We start from the raw sequence: 16,758 nt of genomic DNA on the forward strand, positions 1-16,758 counted from the left end.
GACATTACATTAATGACAATTACAATACATGACAAACAGGAATGATATTACAATAGTCCAGTAGTCCAATGAAGGCCTACACCAGGGTAGTGGCAGTGTCAGAGGGGAGAAAACAGGGATACTCAACATATGTTTCAAAAGTAGCGGCCACATGGTACAGTAGGTAGTGACTTGGCCGCAAAGTCAGGAAGATCTAAGTCCCACCTCTGATACCTACCAGGCTGTTTGACTCTGGGTAAGCTACTTATCCCCTTAGGGCACTAGGACAGGCAACACAGAGACTGTATCTTGCAGAGAAAGTGCTGACTGATGTTTGCAAGGGGAGATTCCTGAACTTGGAATTCCTTATAGCAACTAAAGCATGGGTCCAATCCCTGTCCCCTTATATAACATTTACCTGCTGTTTTCCTCATTATTAAAGTATATTTTTTTTTCTTTTCCTGTAAGGTAGGAAATTTCCAGATTCATAAAATTCTTTAACCTCATTCAGGAAGCTGGATGACTTTGTTTGGCTAGTGAGTTAATTTCACTAATTTTTGTTGGATGATGCTGGAAGAAGTGGTTGAGGGTCAAGAGCTAAACCATCACTCTGAGCACCAGACTTAACATAAACTGTGTAACACACATGAAAACTGGAACTTTGCAGAGGATTGTTTTTTAAGTTTCCTACTCAGAGTATTTGGGAGAATAAAAAAGAAACACTTTTTTTTTATTTGAAAGTGTCATATATTATGATTTGTTACTATCCTGAAAAAGATACAGTTTGGGGAAAATATGCACTTCTGCTGATAATGATTCTAACAGAATTCTCACTGTCCTTTAAAGCAGTATTAATCTTACTTTTTGTACTCTTTGCTAGCTAGAGATGATAACATGCATAAAATGGGACTGGAATTCCTTTAGGATTTTAAAAGAAAGTCTGCTTTTCAAACAAATTTATTGAGATTAAGTAGACTAGGTTCACTGAGCAGTGGAAAAATTTAATTCAGACTGCTATCGATGCCTTCCCTCACAAAGGCAGTTAAACAGGAAAACATTACTCTCTGACACTCCTGTGCTTTGGGTCCTCAATGAGGTGACGCTGAATATGAAACAAACAGAAGAAAGTGATGCATGTGTTAAAAAAAAAAGATTTTTTTTCTTTTGAATTGGTGAGTAGTTTGATGCTTCTTGTTGTTAGTCTTTCTTTCCTTTATGAAGAGGACCAATAACATGAAAGTGAGTCTTGATTTGCCCTTCAGTTGAATTTAAGTAGCAGAATTGCCTCTAGTTGACAGCCTCTCTCCTTGAGAGTTCTCAAAGTCCAGTGGCAAGACAAATGTCAAGATTTGCTATGGCTAAGACACTTTGGTGTCTTGGATGTCTGACCAAGATCTGAGTGCTACACAGTACCTACTTCAGCTGCCTTCATTGCCATTGGTGGAAAAAATTGTTTTCATCTGCCCATTACACTAGAGGAAGTCATACATACTTGGGGTAGTTATTCCCCATACTCAGTGAAAGGTTTGAGACCCTTCAGTTACCTTCAACCTGGTTTAGCCTGTCTACAGAAATGGCTTGCTGGGGTGTGGCCAATGCAAATGCTACAGCTTCATAGAGCCACAGGTGAAGGTTGGGGTGATAGGATACCAATGCAGTCACATATCTGCAAGAAGTCTACAAGATTCTGCTAAAAAAAAACCAAAGAAACAAAAAACAACTGTGATCGATTATAAATATCCCATAAGTTGCCAAATTTCCTATTTTTTCCATTAAGCAAAGAGGTGTGATATGTGTGAGTATACATACATTGCATATATAAAGGGTATACCTAAAATCTTCTATTACATCTGAATAATTTAAACCTGCATTAATATTTTAGGGATACTAGATCTATATCTAGACAGACAGATAGAAAGACACACACACATATAGGTAGAGATAGAGACATAGATAAAGATATGCATTTGTGTATATGTGTATATATAAACATACATATATATACATATATGTATGATTTGTTGATATATACCTATACAATTCGTTTCTAATTTTATCTAACATTTTCTAATATTTTAGGTATAGCACTTTATAGAAAACTATATTTTATGTAAGGATATTCCACATTCATGAACAACTTGGTAAAAAGCTTCTCTCCACTGGTAGAAACCCAATTATATTTTCCATAATCAAATGGAAATATTCTTATTTATGATCAAATTTTAATAAAATAAATCAGTCAGGAACTATCATTTTGCTCCAAAAATTGTTTTCATGAAAATATAAAAAATTTCTGCCTTCAGGCACAATCGAAGCTTCACCATTTGGTTTTTTTATTGCTTCTTGGAATCACATTCATGAAGCCCTTTGTAGTCACCCTGGTAGTGTTTTCTGGGTCAGTTTGATGGTCATAAGCATGTATTTGATGCAGTCGACAAAAAATACAATTGACACATTTGAGTTTAGTCAAGATCATTTTGAAAAACACCAAGAAAGAAAATTGACTAGTTCTCATTTTTTGTGTGTTACCTACTTGGCCTATGCTTCTTCTTTACATTTTATTCATCTTGTATTTTTGTATTCACTAAAAGAAGCATATTATTTACAAAAGAAAATGCTGGTGAACACAGCATTTTCTTCATATTCCAAATGATCCATTTTTAGGAAAAAGTCATATTTTTAGCGCTTCCAGAAATAATTCACTTTACTCCAACAGTTTAGAACTGTCTGGGCACTATACTTCACTTATGGTATTGAGTTCTTTCTGTGGCTACTTAGCATAACTTTAGAAAATACACATTTTTGCTTGATAATAATTGTTTATTTAACATGGGCACAGGAAACTATTTTCCACCCGAACACTCTGAGATCACAAGACTATGTCCAATCTCTGGGTACTACAAGAGAGGAGAATCTGACCATTGATGGTCATCTCTTTTTGTTTCAGTGTCCCTACCTAGAATACTCCCCCCAAATTTCTTTATATATGCTTGTTTATGTTTTCCCAAGTGTGGGGAATAAAGTTCCAGAATCGTGTATGGCCATCAAGATAAGAAATGCATGTCAGGTATGGGACAGTCTTGATTTCACTTGTGTGGAAAATATACAGTATATGAAGAACTCTTTAAGAGTCTAGGAATATATTGGGGAAACTGTTGAATAAACAACCCCTTTGTACTGGATTTGCATTATCACTGAAACTCACAGCAAAAGCAGGGAGATCAGAGGAGGGATTATGCATTTTAAGAATTCTCTTCCTCTCTTCCTTCCCCCACCATGATATGGTGCCAGGCCTCAAGGTGTAGGAGTCATGTTGCCAATATTCTTCAGTTTTCAAGAAGCAAACCATTAAGGAGTGTGTGTGTGTGTGTGTGTGTGTGCGCGCGCGCGTGTGTGTGTGTGTGTGCGTGTGTGCGTGTGCGTGTGTGTGTGCGCGCGCGTGTGCGTGTGTGTGTGTGTGTGTGCGCGCGCGTGTGTGTGTGTGTGGCCCCCCTACCTGAACTGTGGAAATTGGAAACATTGAATTACCCATGGCGTAATGTCCATATTTGTGAGCACATGTTTATTTCTACCTTATGCTTCTGCAGAAGCTCTAGCAATGCCCTTGTTATTGCCATACCTTGGGCAGGGAAAGTCCATTCTCCGAATTCTAGTTTCTAATCTGTACTCAGAAAAGGAAACAAAAAGCAAATGGAAGACAAGAATCTGAGATCAAGAACTTCCTTAATAGGCAAACTGGGCAAGCAAATGGAGCTCACCATCTTTAACCTTTTACAAGGAATTGACAAATTGGTCCTCTGGATTCTTATTCCTTGCATCGGGCTCTATGATATTCTGCAACATGCTATATGGTGGAGAGAGAGAGAGAGAGACAGAGACAGAGAGAGACAGAGACAGAGAGAGAGACAGAGAGACTCCATAAATTTGTCTAACACTGAGAGATTTCACTTTTCACTTTTTCCTCCATGGAAAGATAGATCTTAGAGGCTTCTGCACAAATGATGAAAAACCTCCCCCCTCCACAGACAATCTCATGAAATTGTCAATGGATCTTATTTGATCAAGAACTGCCTGTTCTGTTATTTTTAGATTTTAATAAATTTTATGTAGAAAATGTCTTTTATAACTATTGTACATTAAAATGAAAAAAAGCAATTCTTTTTTCTTGTCTAATCCTGACCATATATCTACAATGACGTGAAAACTGCTCCACCATATCACATCATCATAGAATCTCAGTTGTGAAAAAACCTCAGAAGATATATAGTCAAAAGTCTACCTTAAAAAAATCTCCCTTGCAATATTTCTGCGTAGTTGACCCAAAATTAACCCCCTTCATCTAGGTAGAAGGAAAATCTGTCACTACCTCAGGTACCCTACCTGCCTTCTCTTTCTTGTCTCTTCATTTAGTCTCAAGCATTGCCAGAATCCACCCAGGACTTTGTGGCAATAGGAAGAGCCAATATCCTACCTCCTTCCTTGAGCTGTTTGATGGTTTGGGAAGTGTAATTGAGATGGAATTCAACAACTTTATTCCTCCTAAAGTGACAGAAGATCAATAGGTCTTACCATTTTTCTTGCCTAACTCTTAAGACAATATAGACTTTATGATCTGACCTGCTCCTTAGTGCTTCAGTAATCTGGCACAATCATCAAAAGTGTTAAAAAAAAAACCTGAGGATTTCTGGGCCTTCCTACATACCCTACTGGTATTCTTTAGTGCTTCTTGGTCTTCCCATCTTGCCTGCATCTGAACTTTAAAAATTTTTTTTAGTGTACTATCTTTCCCAATTAGATTATAAGCTCCTATAAAGCAAAGACTTAACATAGTGCTTTGAAGAAAGACCTCAAGGGAGAGGGAATTTCTGAACCTCAAAATTCTTGAGGGGCATTGAGAGTTATTGAAACAGTCTCCTAGCTAACTGCCAAGCTGTCCTGAATGCCCAGGCTACTGAATGGATACTGTAAGATTTCCTGGACAGTATCAAGTGACTTAATGGTTTTATGACCATGGGAATTCTTGGATAGAATTAGTCTCTTGGGGGTTAGGGAAAGATTGATCCTAAGGCTAGAAAATTTTTAAAGGGCTAAGGTGTACTAGGGGGAATGAAAGACCTGGATTTTGCATTTTGATTTCATCATCCTTATTAGCATATTGCAAATCCAGTGGTAAAGGGGCTTGCCTCTCTAACAGTTTCAATCTTTTTTTAATATAAATTTATTTATTTTCAGTTTTCAACATTCACTTCAACAAGATTTTGAATTCCAAATTTTCTCCCCATCTCTCCCCTCCCCTCACACCAGGCCAGTGTGCATTTTGATTACCCCCTCCTCCAATATGCACTCCCTTCTATTACCCCCTCCCCCTTTTCTTATCCCCTTCTCTTCTATTTTCCTGAAGGGCAAGATAGATTTCTATACTCCATGGCCTGTATATCTTATTTCCCAGTTGCTTTTAAAAACAATTTGTAACACTCATTTTAAAGCCTTGAGTTCTACATTCTCTCCCTTCCACCCTCCCCACCCACCATCATTGAGAAAGCAAACAATTCAATAAAGGTTATATATGTGTAGTCATGCAAAACATTTCCATAATGGATATGTTGTAAAAGAAATTATATTACCCTCTATTCTGTCCTGTCCTCCATTTATCCTATTCTTTCCTTTGACCTTTCCCTCCACAAAAGTGTTTGCTTTTGATTGCCCCTTCCCCCAATCTGCCATCCCATCTATTATCTCCCCTCTCTTATCCCCTTCCCCCCTGCTTTCCTGTAGGGTAAGAGAGATTTCCATACCCAATTAAGTGTATATGTTATTGCCTCCTTGAGCCAAAGCTGATGAGAGTAAGGCTCATTTATTCCCTTTCACTTCCCTCCCTTCCCCTCCATTTGAAAAGCTTTTTCTTTCCTCTTTTATGCAAGATGGTTTACTACATTCTCTCTCTCCCTTTCTCTTCCTCCCAGAACTTTCCTCTAAACACTTAATTTTACTTTTTTAGGTATGATTCTTTCATATTCAGCTCACCCCATGACCTCTGTCTACATACACACACATATACATGTATGTACACATATATACATATACACACTATATACATATATATACATATATACCGTGTATATATATATATATATATATATATATATATATATATATATATATATATATATATTCCCTCCAACTACCCTAATACTGACAAAGGTCTCTTGAGTTATAATTATCATCTTTCCATGTAGGAATGTAAACAGTACAACTTCAATAAGTTCCTTATGGCTTTTCTCTCCTGTTTACCTTTTCATGTTTCTCTTAATTCTTGTAATTGAAAGTCAAATTTTCTATTCAGCTCAGGTCTTTTCAACAAGAATGCTTGAAAGTCCTCTATTTCATTGAAATTCCATTTTTTCCCTCAAAATATTATAGTCAGTTTTGCTGGGTAGGTGATTCTTGGTCTTAATCCCACCTCCCTTGACCTCTGGAATATCATATTCTAGGCCCTCCAGTTCCTTAGTGCAGAAGTTGCTAAATCTTGTGTTATCTTGATTGTGTTTCCATAATACTTGAATTGTTTCTTTCTGGCTGTTTGTAATATTTTCTCCTTGACCTGGGACCTCTGGAATTTGGCTACAATATTCCTAGGAGTGTTCCTTTTGGGATCTCTTTCAGTAGGTGATCAGGGAATTCTTTCCATTTCTATTTTACTCTCTGATTCTAGAATATCAGGGCAATTATCCTTGATAATTTCCTGGAAGGTGATGTCTAGGCTCTTTTTTATCATGGTTTTCAGATAGTCCAATAATTTTTAAATTTTCTGTCCTGGATCTATTTTTTAGGTCAGTGATATTTCCAATGAGATATTTCACATTGTCTTCTATTTTTTCATTCTTTTGTTTTTGTTTTAGAATTTAGTGATTTCTCATTTCCTGGCTTCCATTTGCTCCATTCTAATTTTTAAGGAATTATTTTCATCAGTGAGCTTGTGGACCTCCTTTTCTATTTGGCCAATTTTGCTTTTCAAGGCATTCTTTTCTTCGTTGGCTTTTTGGACCACTTTTGCCATTTGGGTTAGTCTATTTTTTAAGGTGTCATTTTCTTCAGCATTTTTGTGGGATCTCCTTTAGCAAGCTGTTGACTTGTTTTTCATGATTTACCTACATCACTCTCATTTTTCTTCCTAATTTTTCCTCCACTCCTCTTACGTGATTTTCAAAATCCTTTTTGAGCTCTTCCATGGCCTGAGACCATCTCATATTTTTCTTGGAGACTTTGGATATAGGAGCCTTGACCTTATTGTCTTCCTCTGGCTGCATATCTTGATCTTCCTTGACAGTGTGTAGGAAAACATCTTTTCATCAAGAAAATATCCTTCTATAGTCTAACTCTTTTCCCCCTGTTTGCCCATTTTCCCAGACAATTATTTGACTTTTGAACTCTTTGTTAAGTGAAGAGTATAGTGCTCCAAGTATCAGGGGCTTTGTGCAGCTGTTTTCAGAGATATCTGTAGGGACCTGTAAATTCTTGGTTCTTCCAAAGCGGTATGATCAAAAGAGAGGTGTTTACTCCTCTCCTGGCCTGCATTCTGGTCTGTGAGCAACCACAAGCACTCTTTTCTGCCCTGGAACTGTGAGGAGGGTTCCCTCTCCACAGCTGCCACCAGTTCTGCCATGCCAGCACTCCTTTTCACCCCAGGATCACCACCCAGAACTGCAACCTGGATCAGCCCCTCAGTTCTCCCACTGTCTATAGGCCGAGAGCTCCAGAAGAAGCCATGGCTGAGCCAGTGGCTGTTGCTGCCCTGAGGCTGGGTCTGGGGCCAGACCATGCTCTGCTCTCACACAGGTGAGAGAGCTCTGCCTCCCACCCCCTACCTTCAAAACTGTCTTTGGCATTTGTAGGCTGAGAAGTCCAGAAAATAGCTATAGCTACCAGTGATTCAGTGTCCTGAGGCCTGCTCCAACACAATTGGACTGACCAGAGCTGGGCTGTGCTGCACTCTGAGAATGGTGAGATAAACCTTTCCTGTAGTCCTTCCAGATTATCTTGGGTTGAAAATCTGCTTCACTCTGCCACTCTAGAATTTCCTTAGAGTCATTTTTTACAGGTATTTTGAGGGCTTCAGGGAGAAGAGCTCAATGAGGTTCCTGCTTTTACTCTGCCATCTTGGCTTCTCTCAAGTTTGTGTTTTCTTCCAAGATTGATCCAGACCACAGAATGTCCATGTGTCTATGGAATATATATTGCTCTGGGGCAAATTAGAACTCATCACAGAGGGAACAGTGTCAACTCTTTTTGGGTAACTGTGAGTTCTTTCTGTTTTCTACATTTTTATTTTGTGTTATAAAATTATCTATCCTATATGCAATATGCACTGTTGCCTTAAACACTTGCACAGGAACTGGGGTCTTATTATTTTGACATGAAGAAGAACAAATCATATTATGAGATTTCATAGAGATATCTGGATGGAGAAGAAATGAGCCAAAGATGTGATTTTGGGTCTTGACACCAAGATTGAAACTGGTCTGTGTAAATAGATCTTCTCTTCATGAATTTATTAGAATATCTTTAGAACTGTTTCTCTCTTCTGTCTGTATTACCACTTATGATGGGCCATTCATTTCACCAAAATGCTAGGTGCCAGACAAAGAGATGGGACCTGAGTTAATCAGAGTTAATCAGAGAATATAAGACATTCACAATTAAAATTCTGATAGAACATGAAACTACAAAAAGATATAAAGCAATCAATTAATTTTATTTTTAAAATAAGTATTTTTGGTTTCTTCCATACTCCATTAAAAATTTTAAAACAAATAAACCAGCTGCAAAAAAAAAATCCCTTTATCCATATCTACATTCCCTAGCAAAACAAATTTCCGTATTAGCCTTGTTCGAAAACACATATTCTATTTCTATATTTGAAGTTCATCACCTCTTTGTTAAAAAAAAAATGTTAGTATCGTATTTTGTGTTCTTTCATTTGAACTTGTGGTTTATCATAGCATTGCTCAGAGTTCTAGTCATTGGGAGATTATTTTTACCTCTATAATGTTGTTATCAAAGTATAAATTGTTTTCCTACTTCTGCCCATATCACTCTGCACCAGTTTGTAAAAATCTTCACAATTTCCTTTGAAATTATACATTTCATTCTTTCTTATGATACAAAAATATTACATTATATTCCTATATCACAATTCGTTTAGCCATTCCCCATAAGGACATTTCTTCTGTTTCATATTTCAGCTAGCAAGAAAAGAGCTGCTAAAAATATTCATATAGATCCTTTTCCTCTTTCTTTGATTCTTTGGAGTATAGGCTGGTATTATCATATTTTACCCCCAATAAATTACAACTGCCTCACTGAGGAGATGGCAGTAAAATAACTTGGCCCTTCCCCAACTTGCATTTTCTGGTGCAGAATGTTCAATAGTATATCCCACGACTAAAGGAAATGCTCTCTATCTCAGATGCAGGGAAAGATCTTTAGCAAGAAATGTGGACCATTAATAGACAAGTGGATTAGGTTAAGAAAGGAAGGGAATAAAAGCATTTATTAAACACCTACTAATAGTCACTGTGGTAACTTCTTTATAAATATTATCTCAGCTTATCCTCGCCACTACCCTGGGAAATAGCTTATATTACTATCTCCGTCTTGCAGTTAAGGAAACTGAAATAGACAGTGCTTAAATGATTCAGGTCCACAAAGATAGTAAAAGTATCTGAGACCAAATTTGAATTAGAAAAGCTAGTCATGAAGAAGATGGAGCAGCTGACAAATCAAAAGCATAGCTATTCCATTTGATAAAAATGGGTCGCATTCTTTTTATATGTGGAAAATATGTGTGGTGCCTTTGATCAATACTCTCCATTGTGGCATTGTTATACTTAATGGAGAAGTCAAAATGAGAACCAGAGGCATGCAATGATACAACAACATTATCCCAGTCCCCCAGGCTGACAATCTAGGAATTGTACTCCACTCTTCACTCTCTCTCACCCCCAAATGCAATCTGTTGTCAATGCCTGTTGATTTTACTTTGCAATAACTATCAGATGTGCCCCCTTCTCTCCTCTGACATTGCCACCACTCTCGTGCAGACTTCATCACCTTATACCTGGACCATTGTAATAGTCTGTCAGTAGGTCTGCCTGTCTCAAGTTTCTCCCCACTTCAATCCATCCTTCTTTCTGCTAGTATAGTGATGTTCCTAAAGTATGGGTCTGACTTTATCACCTCTCCACTTAATAAATTCCAGCAGCTCCCTATCTCCTCCAGGATCAAATAAAAATGCTATCTTTGGTATTCAAAATTGTTCATAACCTAGGCACTGTCTTAGATTTCCAGTCTTATATGTTACTCCCAGCTATAGACTCTGATTCAGTGGCACTGATGCCTTGGCTATTCAACAAAGAGGATACTCTTCTCAGCTCTGGGCATTATTCTCTGACTGTCCCCCCTGCTTGGAATACAATCCTTCCTTAACACCATCAACTGTCTTCCCTGACTTCCTTTTAGTTCCAACTAAAATCCCATCTTTTAAAGGAAGCCTTTTTCAACCTCCCTTATTTCTGGTGCCTTCTCTCTGTTCATTTTTTCGTGTTTATCTTGTACATAGCTTGCTTGGTATATATTTATTTGTATATTGTCTCCCTGTTAGATTGTAAGCTACTTGAGGGCAGGGACTATCTTTTGCCTCTTTTTGTATTCCTAGTGCTTAGCACAGTGACTAGCACACAGTAGGTGAGTAGCTAGGTGGCACCATGGATAGAGCGCTGGGACTTGAGTCAAGAAGACTTGAATTCAAATCTGGCCTCATATACTTACTACCTGTGTGACTTTTGGCAAATCACTTAAACCTGTTTGCCTCAGTTTCCTCACGTGTAAATAAGCTGGAGAAGGAAATGGCAAACCATTACAATATATTTGCCAAGAAAACCCCAAACAAGGTCACAAAGAGTCAGACATGGTTGAAATGACTACACAAAAGGTCTTCAACAAATATTTATTGATTGATTGATGATCACATCTCAATATACTTGCCTCTAGTAGCTTATCTAATGGGAGACAGAAAAACAATACACAGAAAAAAACAATGAACTGTATGACAGGGTATTATGTACATCTCGAGAATGACTTGGATATTTCATCTTAATGACTTGGGTGCTCCTTCCTCTGGTGGAGAATGAAAACTAACAAAACCCATATTTCACTTGCCCATATCCTCCTCTAAAACCTCCACTGGGGATCCATCCACTGTGTTGGAGGTCTTCTTCCAAATCTCTTGATATAATATGGAAAGAAATGGAGAAAAAATAAAAAATAAAACAAACAGAAAGAAATGGAGCATAGTAGCTATAAATTGGCTATCTCTTGCTCTTTTTAGCCCACCTTCCTTTGTTTTCATACATCTCTCTTACAGCTATCTTTTTGCTATTTTTCACATGGAAGTCTTTAGTAGTAATATTCTACTATCTACTTATGCCCACCACCTACTTTACCAGTTTTATTTGCATGACCCATCATTTTAATTCTTCTGAGACTATGGCTTTCAATGACATTCAGACATTTAAATAATACTAGAAAGATGGATAGAAAGATAGACAGACAGAAAGAGATAGATAGATAGATAGATAGATAGATAGATAGATAGATAGATAGATAGATGGATGGATGGATGCGTGGATGGATGGGTGGGTGGATGGATGGATGGGTGGATGAATAAACCTTTTCTTCAGGGAGAAGCCCTACAGTTCTGAAAAGGAAATTAAGCTGGGTCTTCTTTTATTTAATTCTAGACAATTATAAGACCCAAAATGCCAAAAAAAAAAGAAAAAATGAGGAAAAATAGTAAAGTTTGGAATAGCCATGAAAGACTTTATTGCAAAGGTAGGATAATGTGAATTGGTATATTTTCAGAGCCACACTGATTCAGATTTAGAAAGGAAAGGTATTTTGGAAAGTCCAAGTAAACATACTGAGCAGTAAATGAGCATGGCATTTCTGTAGGATAATGAGGAAACCAACCTGACAAAAGCAGGGAATATGAATTGAGGTATAGTAGGCAATCATTTTAACACAAAGGCTGAAGCCAGATTTCAGAGGGCCTTGAAAAACTAAACAGATAAGTTTAGACTTGAAGTTGTAGAAAACAAAAAGCTATTGAATGTCTTTTAGGAGGTTAATGATATGAAAAATAAGTGTTCTGGGGAAAAATAATATATTGGAATCTATGGAGGGAGCAAACTTGAAGTCAGGGAGGCCAGCTAGGAAAGGCTGTTGAATCCACACGCGAGTTTATCCAGGAATGTATTTGAGGCTTGCCAGTGGGAATGAAGAGAAAAGAGAGGAGAGATATAATTTGTAACTCTGCAGTCTGATGGGAAAAAAGAATCAAAAATCAAAGATGATTTCAAAGTTAGGGCTATCAAGGTAAAAAAAAATAGAGAAATTGCTGAGGGAGAAGGCAGGAAAAGGGGGAAAGATGATTAATTTAGTGTTAGACATTTTAAGTTTGGACAGTGAAACCTAACATCTTTGCTATTTACTGATTGTGTAACCCTAGGCAAATCAAGTAACCTTTCTGAACCTCAGTTTACTCATCCATAAAATGAAACCTTGGACAAGATGTTCTCTGAGGTTGCTTCTAGGTCTAAATACTATAATCCAAGCTTAGATAAAAGTCAAAGACTCACAATTTCCAATTACTGTGCTCAGCAAAGGACACAATCTATCCCATCCTCTTTTGAAGAAACACTTCACTTCAGTTTGCTTGTAAATGGAACACAAACAGGAAATAAAGGACTCATTTGCATAATACAGTCAAATCTCATCATCTACCCCATTCCCCCTGCAAATCCTTTGAAAAGTGCAGTGCTACATGATAAATCCAAATTGAAAATGCATTTCTACATTAGTTATTGTAATTACTCTGAAAGCACAAGGGAGAAATATAAAATCCATATTGTCTGTCTGTCAAATGACTCCTCTACAAAGATCTTTTGAATAGCAATAAAAAATTCATTTAAATAATCCCATATGCTAAATATTATATTTAAGCTTTTACAAAGTGTGTTGGAGGCCTTCACTTTCCTTCCAGAACTCCCTCTTTCTTCTGGGCTTGTCTACCTACCAAGAAGGTAACCCACCCAAGTGTGCCTTACTAAGTAGTGCCCTCATGTTTCTTCTAGCTTATTCCCTGTTATTTCAATACTGGAAAAATTTCCAAGTGAAACATCTGAACTAATTCCTGATTAAAAATAAATGCCTCAGTAGACTGGATTATCCATAAGGGGTAAAGCCAGGAGGCTCCTGGGACTCCAGCTGAGGTCTCAAAGGATGCAACAAGAAGTCCAGGAGGAAATAAACTAGCCAGAAGTAAAAACAGTGCAGTAGCTGCCTGTATCATGTTGGCCCTCAGTTTCTCTGTAAGATGAAAGAGTTGAAGTAAATGATATCTAATTTATCTTCTAGACATACATTCCTATTTTTAAATACACACATATGTGTACAGGTATGTTATATATACATTTGTGTATATGAACACATACACACATATATGTATGTCTATATATGTGTTTAAATATATATGTATTTAAATTCATGTGTGTTATGTATTTGATAAAGGTTCAACATTGCATAGACTTGTCTTCAAAATTGGACCTATGATTAAATATAAATGATAGAAAAGTACACAGATAAATGCAGATATAGACATTTAATCATAACCCCAGTTCTACAGCCCGTTATAAGACTTTCTCTTTATTGGTGGAGATCAATGCCCCATACTTGTGTGAAGGGTGGGGTAGAGTGGAGAAAAGTAGGAGAGAGTAGATCTCTTCAACCTTCAAGCTTTTCTTGAGTCACTGAATCTCTACCAACTTTAGGGTTATTCTGGCTTCTACCTGTTAGAGAATAGATGAGATGCTAACTTTATTTCAGGTTCCCAAAGGAAAAGATTCTGGGAAGAAGCTGGTGTGAGAGGAGCCAGCAATTTTCATCATGTTCCTAACCCCAGTTTCCTGTATTAGATTCTTCAGGGAACTTTTCATTGTACTCGTTCTCTAAGTGGAACTGTATTATCTCATTCCCAAAGGGAGAGTTTTTCACTCATATACCTGCATATATTCCCTTATTTATGCTTTCTCTGAAATGTCCTTTGCTATTGATTTGGCTAAAGGGATTATTTTAATAATTGCTATGTGTATTCATTGCAGCACTGGTATTTGGAGAAAAAGGGGTCAAACCTTAGTGAGAGAGTTTGAGGTCCTCCTCCCCCAATATTGAAACAGTAATAAGAAATTAGCTGAAACCTCACAGTCACATTTCTTAGACTAATAATATTAAAGGGAGCAGATACATATAATTCTATCCCTATATCCCTTTTCTCTGAGGAGAGCAGAGAGGTAATCTCTGGCTCCTACCATCCTGTTTTTTTCTGACAGGGAATAAAGTCTCTTCTAGAGAAAGGTGAAGGGGGGATGTCTGTAGAGATGTCTATGTTGCCTCCCTTCAAGCTACTCTGATATCTCCATGCCATGTGGAGGGTCAGCCCTCACAACATTTGGGGGTCATACTACATTATATATATATATATATATATATATATATATATATATATATATATATATATATATATATATATATATATACACACACACACACACACACATATATATACATACACACATATATATACATACACACACATATACATATGTATGTGTGTGTAATTATTATATTATATGCATATAATATATAGCATATGAATATATAATAATATAATTTAAATATATAAAATTATGGATTCTACATATAATGTAATATGCACTTGTTTTTCATATAACATATGTATGAGGCCCCATAGAGAAGTGGAAAGAGATGTGACCTTGGTGCCAAGAAGATCTAAGCTCACGTCCCACCTCTAACACTTACAGGCTGTGTAACCCTGACTATGTAACCCTCAGCAAGTCACATAACTTTTCAATGCCCTGAGAAACTCTCTGAGAACATAAATTGCTGAGAAAGGGCTGATATGTATTGGTAGAGGTAGTATCCTAATCTGGAATTTCGCTATACAAATGAAATCATGAGTCCAGTCTCTATTTCAAGATTACTTGATTGATATATTTCATTTTTGTGCTACCTACATCCCTCAATGTATCAATCCTCTTGCTTCCTTTCAGAGATATATCCCTTACAATAAAGAATTACAAAAAAAGAAAAGAACAAGTAGGGGAAAAACAGTTCTTAAAGTCAACCAACCTATGGGAATAATCTGATATTATATACAGTGTTACTTATCTATCTGTCTAAGGGAACTTCTATGTAAAGGGAAAGAAGAGGTAGTACGACCATATTTCATAGATTTGAAGTAGGGCCAGAGGCAAAGCGTAGAACTGAAGCCCCCAATATCTCAGAGTAGACAAATAGCCCAGGGCCACGGAGCGGATCAGCAAAATCATTAATAGGATTGTGGTTCATGAATATAATTCACCATAATCTATTTTAGTCAGAGATCTCAGAAAACCTGCTAGACTTTAAAATGAAGTCTGAGGAAATAGTTCCATCCCCCTAATGACAGCAATGGGTTGTCTTTCTGGGAGTCGTCACTTTACCAAAATGTTATGAATGGATAGACAGTTTTTGGGGGGTTGGGGATTGCGAAGAGGGGACTTCTAGAGATCAAATGCCTCAATTCTAAGTAAAAATGAAATATCAGTCAGTTCTCCAGGAAGAACAATTTGGTGATTGAAGAGCATGGGAATGGGACTTTTTCAGCACTCTTCAAATAAAGTGACATAAGTAGTCCTCATATGCCTTTCATAAATGGATTTATTTCATATGGGACTTTTTTTGAGCAATACATCTCCCAATATTTCATTTCTCTTTAGCTCAATTGAGATGTTATTGTTGTTTTTACTTTCCCCCCAGAGTATCAGATCCTCTACTATCTAGACCCAATCGACTTCTTCAATTCAGTAACATTTCTGTGGTCACACAGCTAGGAAGTTTCAGAAGTGAGATATGAATTAGAACTCCCTGGTGTACAAGTTCATCTCTGTGTTCACTGTGCCATAATATCTCTACGAGAGAAGGCCATATTGAAATCAGGATTGATTGGGAGCAAATCTAGAATCTTTGAAATTGACGTATAAAAGACTCCATTTAATTCCATGTCTCCTATCAAAGATAGAACACGAGACTAGAACACAGATTTTATGCCCCACCCCCAATAATTTTTACTTCAATGTGGGGCATGTGGCAAGAGAAAATCATTGTTTCCTCCCATTTCAAATCCTATGAATAGAGAAAGTAGTTGTAAAGGAAATTGCATTCATAAATGCACTCCTCAGGGAAGTAACTGTAGTAAATTTCTCTGTGGCACCTACTAGGCCAACCATACCCAGCATTTGGATTTTCTTACTTCTTGCTTGATTCTACTTCTGTGGTGAATGGGGGAAAGGGCTTTTTTGCAGATGCTGATGAAACTTTACACATTCTCTTACTTGAAATATATTTTAAGACAAGACCCTGAGGCAATGTTCTTTATTTTTCCACTGAGGTCTTTTCCCCCCACACTTGTCTGGATTGTGCTTTAAATGTGATAAATAGCAGCCACAGGTAAAAGGAGGATGAGGACTTTAAGGAGGCTGAAATATTCAGAATGTAGTCAAAAATAAATAATTGTTTTTTTTTTCATTATCACTTCTAAATTTGAAAGGAGAAAAGCAATTCTGCAGCCAACATTGTTTTCAAGGTAAGAAGAAAGCATAGTAA

The 16,758-nt window shown here is 37.1% G+C and overlaps 1 pseudogene; it reads left to right on the top strand.

The window, feature by feature from the left end:
• Positions 1 to 7,744: 7,744 nt before the first annotated feature.
• Positions 7,745 to 16,758, top strand: part of LOC118837075 — a 59,067-nt pseudogene continuing 50,053 nt past the window's right edge.

The sequence above is a fragment of the Trichosurus vulpecula genome, chromosome 2, assembly GCF_011100635.1.
Source record: "Trichosurus vulpecula isolate mTriVul1 chromosome 2, mTriVul1.pri, whole genome shotgun sequence".
NCBI lineage: Eukaryota > Metazoa > Chordata > Mammalia > Diprotodontia > Phalangeridae > Trichosurus > Trichosurus vulpecula.